The following is a 5983-nucleotide window of genomic DNA, read 5'->3' as shown; positions in this document are numbered from 1 at the left end:
TACCTTGTTCTGTACTGTGTCTCTGTGTGAATCAGCCATCTTGGTAGAGGCAGGGCTTTGCATCTTTGTGTCAGGGACTCCAGCAAAGTTAAAGTAGAACTATAGGCAAAACTTTTTATTTGTTTTTGGATAGAGCAAGGGAAGGTCATAACCATGTACCCCATACTTATTCACATAGGGTGTGGCTGGGATCTTGGGGCCCTCTTGTTAAAGGGGGCTTCTAGATTTGGAGAAGCCCCCTGCTTGCAGACCCCCACAACCACCCACCACGGTTGTGGGGAAGAGGCCCTTGTCCCCATCGACATGGGGACAAGGTGCTTTGAGGGGGGACCCCTCCTTGCCCCGAGGCACCCCCCCATGTCGAGGGTATGTGGCTTGGTATGGTTCAGGAGGAGGGGGGCCTTTCTTGACATGCCGGCCTGCATGCTCAGATAAAAGTCTAGTATGGATTTTGGGGGGGACCCCCATGCCATTAAAAAAAAAAAATTGGTATGGGGGTACCCCTTAAAATCTATACCAGACCCAAAGGGCTTGTTAGGTTCAAATATTTGACCATGAACCAAACAGGGGCGTATTCAGCACCATCACTACATATTAACAGAGCTCTTTTTATTTTTTTTAACTACAGATTGATATCCCATCAGTATGATATTCAACCCATAACCAAGAATCAAACATTTGTTACACTTTATTGATACAAAATTGTGATATTTTTTACCAGTATCAAATATATGAATAGAGACAACAGTACTACGAGGACATCTGGTGGCAATAGATGGCAACTGCAAACCATGATATAATGTTTCTATACATTCAATACTATATAAATGACATTTAGACTTTGCAGGTACTGGCAAATGTAACCTGTCTGTGGAAAAAATGTAATATCCCAATGTGAATTCAGACCAAAAGGCTGAGAGTTTTTTAATCGAAATATCCAATAAACCTATCTGCTTCAAAGTTTTAAAAACAAATTATCATGTTGCACTATATAAATCCTGTATAATAATAATAATAATAATTTTGTGTCTGCAATTCCATATTTCTCAATACTCTGTGTGGAAAAAAGTGCCATTTCTGAATTATGAATTTTGTCTATAAAATGTTTTAATACATTAGTAAAGTTTCCAGTCCTAATGTGTATGTCAAGTCAAAACTTTCCTAACTTTGGATATAGTGAAAAGGGGAAAGAACCCTACCATTTGTTTTTTAATTTCAACCAGGTGTACTGTTAGGGCTTGTTAACACTTGCTTTGATCTCTGAAGAAGAATCCGCCTTTAGATTCCTCTACAAAGAGAATTTGACAGGCAGTGAGGAAAGGTTGGATTGCCCCACACTAATACACTGCAACCGCGTGCACTGTATGCAGTTGTGGGGCACTTGCAGAGCAGGCAGCCCCATTCACTTGAAAATGATGGGGGTATAGTTCCTGCCATGATGATGGCCTGTGTCAGGGGCAGACTGACCATTTAGCCACTTGGGCACTGCCCGAGGGCCCAGGGTCAGTAGGGGGCCCCATGAGATGCCCCTGGTACCTTTCATAGGCTTTTTTGGGTGTGGTTTGAGTGTGGGCTAGGACACAGGGGCCTCATGATTTCCTATTGCCCGGGGGCCCCATGAGTTGTCAGTCCACCCCTGGCCTGTGTACACCTCTGGCTAGCTAAAAGGGGAAAGGTAAAACCGCAGATTTCACTTAATTTCCTTCCTAATGACAATGATCTACCAGACAGAAAGTGGGGGGCAGGGGCATGAATCTTCAACAGAAGCACAGACAGAAATAATGATATGCATTTTGTAGCAATGTTTTATAGTTATTATGTATGTAATTATAGTTAATTATGCAGTTCAGTATAGAAAAGCCAAGAATCCTTGTACATTTTTTTTCTGTTTATTTGTTGCAGTTTTCCTGTCTGGTAAACCTGTTGTCAGCAGGAAAATAAGCCAAGATATATCCTTTTAACCACTTGAGGAGTTAAGACTAGGAGTGTGGCATAAATGTATATTCTTTTTTTTCTAGCAGATTTCTCAACTCACATCGATCAATGAAAAAGGCTATGACAGTAAAAAGTATATGCTGAAGCATAGGAGCTATTGCCCACTGACCACCCCATGCTCCTAATGCTGGGCATACATGAAAGAAAAAGAGCCTAACAGATTCCTCCATTCATATCATTCGATGTGGATGAAGAATTTTCGACCAGAAAAAAGTGAAAAAGTATGATTCGCAAAGCCTGATGGCTTTCAAGGAAAAAAACAGTCCAGAATATGTTTCTGTACATAAGAAGGAAGTTGTTCCCCCCTTCATATATTCAAGTCAGACTGGACATCCCATAATCCCTATTTCTCTATCCAAGTTATTTCCTCTAATAAAATAACAAAACCAATCTCGCGGACTGTTCACTGGCTGTGGATGAAAGTGTGAAAAATACCTGTTGTCTGGCTGTGCAGAGTTTAGGGGTACGCACAACATCGGGGGACTCATAACAGTAGTGCTACAGTGACAACACTGCTCCTCTGTAGATACAGTGAGTGAGCATTTACCCTAGGACAGGAAATGTAGTACTGGCAGGATCATCAGGTAAAAATAAAGTAAAATAAAACAGTAAAAAACTAAAGCAGCATCTGCATCTTAGGACCTGAACTGCAATATATAAAAGTCTGTTTAACCTGTTGAAGCTTGGCCATCGTGCAAGCAAGGAGAGTGCATGCACAGGTGGCTCCATGGGATTCTGCAATAGAACTGAGCCACCTTAAAATGGATTTCAACAATAGTGCACAGGTGGACAAGTTCATTCTGCATTGAAAGGAAAGCATTTCACAAGAAAGAGCAGCAAAGACTACATTATTTCAATAGTATCTGATATAACTTATACAATTTAGGTTCCAATTAGTGATGAGACAAACACTTCCCTGTTCAGTTCGCGGTCTAACATTTGAACTGAAAATTTGACCGCGAACTTCAAACCTAATCCAAGCCTATGGGACTCGAACTTGTAAATTCAAAATTGCCAATTTTGAAGGTGTATATGCAAGTTACTGGCCATAAAAGGGGTATGGGGACTTGGGTACTGCCCTGAAGGACATGAATCAGTGAAAAAGGAAATTCAAAAAGTACCATTTTTAAAGGGGCAGTCATTTTTCATTGCTTAAAGTAAAAAAAAAGAAAAATTCCTTTAAGTATCATGTTTCCTGGGGGTTCCCTAAACTACCTGCAAAGTTGCACTACTGTACAATGTATAGAACCTGCTGCAGCAGGACTGACTTTTTTTAAAAAAATTAAATTTTTATTTTAAAAAAAGCCCCAAAAAAGTGGGGTCCTGGGGGGTACCTTTAAAGTCTGGTAGGAAGGTTAGGAGGGACCCCACAGTAAATTTATTTTTTTTAAAAGTGTGTGAGGTTCCCCATAAATACCACACCAGGCCCTTTAGGCCTGGTAGGAGGTCAGGTGCATTGCTTTGGCCAATCACAATGCACTGTCAGAGAACAGTGCATTGTGGAGCGCCCTTACTGTTCATGTGTTCGCCGAACACACAAACAGCCGATGTTTGAGTCGAACTTCAATACGACTCGAACATCAAGGACATCACTAGTTCCAATATCACTTTAATAAAAAATAAAGTTTAATTTTTAGACATACATTAAATATGACCTGAACTTTCAAAGCTGTGCCCAAGAAAGGCAAGAAAACGAGAGCAAGAATTAGCTACCAGCATTTCCTTTGGTCTTGTAAGTCTTACAGCTCATGGGACTGGAGGATCGGTTCCTAAAAGAGCAGTTATTCCTTGCAGTGTAGGGGCAGTCCCACTGCACAGATGGATTTTTCTTTCCCTGGTGTTTTACAAAAGAATTCCAGGTGTGGCATTTTTTCCATAGTTACATTTTTCCAGCTTGGACCCATATAATTACGTATGTGCCTGTGGGATTTCTCTAGAACAGTATTGGCCAACTTAGAGAACCCCCAGTGTAGCCCATGACACTTCCAGAGGGCCACACAGCAGCAACGCATTTTCATGTTTCAATGCATTTTTTGCAGCATATTGCAATGCACACTGCAGAAGTTGGAGTATCATAACCTTGGCATTGGTTTCAGCGAGTGCAATAATAACCCCCAGTATAGGTGTCAGTGGCTGTAGTAATAATCCCTGACATTGGTGTCAATGGATGCAATAATAACCCCCAGCACTGGCGTCAGTAAATGCAATAATAAGTCCCAACATTGGTTTCAGTGAATGCAATAATAACCCCAACATTGGTGTCAGTGAGTGCAATAATAAGCCCCAGCATTGGTGTCAGTGGGCACAATAATTACCCCCAGCATTGGTGTCATTGGATGCAGTAATAATCCCCAGCATTAGTGTCACTGACTAAAGTAGCAAACCCCAGCATTGGTGTAAGTGGTCACTTAAATGATATATTGCTCATGTATGCTAAGGGTATATATGGAATTACATCCCAAAACACATTCTTCTACTTCTCCCGAGTATGGGGATACCACATGTGAGAGACTTTTTGGCAGCCTATCCACATACAGGCCCCCAAGATCCAATGACCAGTTTCAGGCTGTCAAAGGGCATATTTTCTCATACCACTTCCTCACTACCTATCACAGTTTCAGAAGCTCTAAAATGCCAGGATAGTCCTAACACCCCGCCCCCCCCCAATGACCCCCCCAAATTTTGCAGATATAATTTTTGTCACATGGTTTTGGAAAAGAGGAAAATACATTTTTGCTTTTCAAAAACTGGCAACAAATGAGATCTGCAATATACTCACCATGCAACTACCTTGGAGCGTCTACTTTCCAAAATGGGATAATTTGGGGGGGGTGCTTCCACTATCCTGGCATTTCAGGGCTAACATTAGAAGCTTATGCCAGATATCACCCACTCTTCTAACCACTTGAAGACCAAGCCTTTCCTGACACTTTTTGTTTACATGAAAAAACATGTTTTTTGCTAGAAAACTACTTTGAACCACCAAACTTTATATATTTTTTTAAGCAATGGCCCTAGAGAATACAATGGTGAGTGTTGCAAATTTTTATGTCACACAGCGATTTTTCAAACGGTAATTTTTTGGAAAAAATACACTTTTTTGAATCTTAATGCACAAAAACACAATATATTGCCCAATTGTTTGATTAAATATAAAAGATGATGTTACGCTGAATAAATATAAAGAAATATATACAAAAATATATATAAATTGCTGCACTAACACATAAAAAATTCAACACCTAATAAAAAATAGATAAATCATAAAGTAAACACCCAGCTGAGCACTGCATAATACAACCCAGGGCAATGAAAAATGACTCAGCAAAACATTAATAACCTCAAAATATAAGCCAATAAAATGATAACTAAAGGAATAAAATAAAAAAAACTCAGAATAAACCCTCGGCTGCCCTTTAGGTGAAAGTAAAAAATGTGTTGTAAATATGTGAAACCATAGTAAATTGATACAAAACAAATAGTGATCTTCCAAAAAAGTGCAAAGAAAGGGAGGATAAGTAAATAATAAAACACCAACCCTCCTAAGCAATATGCAACAACATATAACAAATACAGTCGTATTGATATGAATAGGATGAGCAAATAAAATATAATAATCAACATAAATCAAGTGCCAGTGCACAGTGATAACTTAGAGTCCCAAAAACATATTATTCATTGCATGATATGTGAAAACATACTCTTCATAATGTCCACTTCCAACACCGCTGTGTCCACCTCCCCCAGGGGTGTGCACTTACCTCCCAATTCTGACCTAAGTAGGTAAATTTGTGCTCAATTGAAATCCTCCATCACTTGGATATCACAGAAGTAGGGGTCCACTTTGGTACACTATAGTTGGACATAAAGCTCAAACAGAAACACAGAGGCTCCTCATAGGGTAGTAGATATTAGCATTTATTTATAGGTGTAAAAATATGTACACTCACATGGAGCTGGGGGCTAATAGCCCTATTCAAGCATAAAG

The sequence above is a fragment of the Staurois parvus genome, unplaced genomic scaffold, assembly GCF_062004578.1.
Source record: "Staurois parvus isolate SC_StPar_1 unplaced genomic scaffold, SC_StPar_1.0 ptg000264l, whole genome shotgun sequence".
NCBI classification, from domain to species: Eukaryota; Metazoa; Chordata; class Amphibia; order Anura; family Ranidae; genus Staurois; species Staurois parvus.
Note: the sequence above shows the minus strand (reverse complement) of the source record.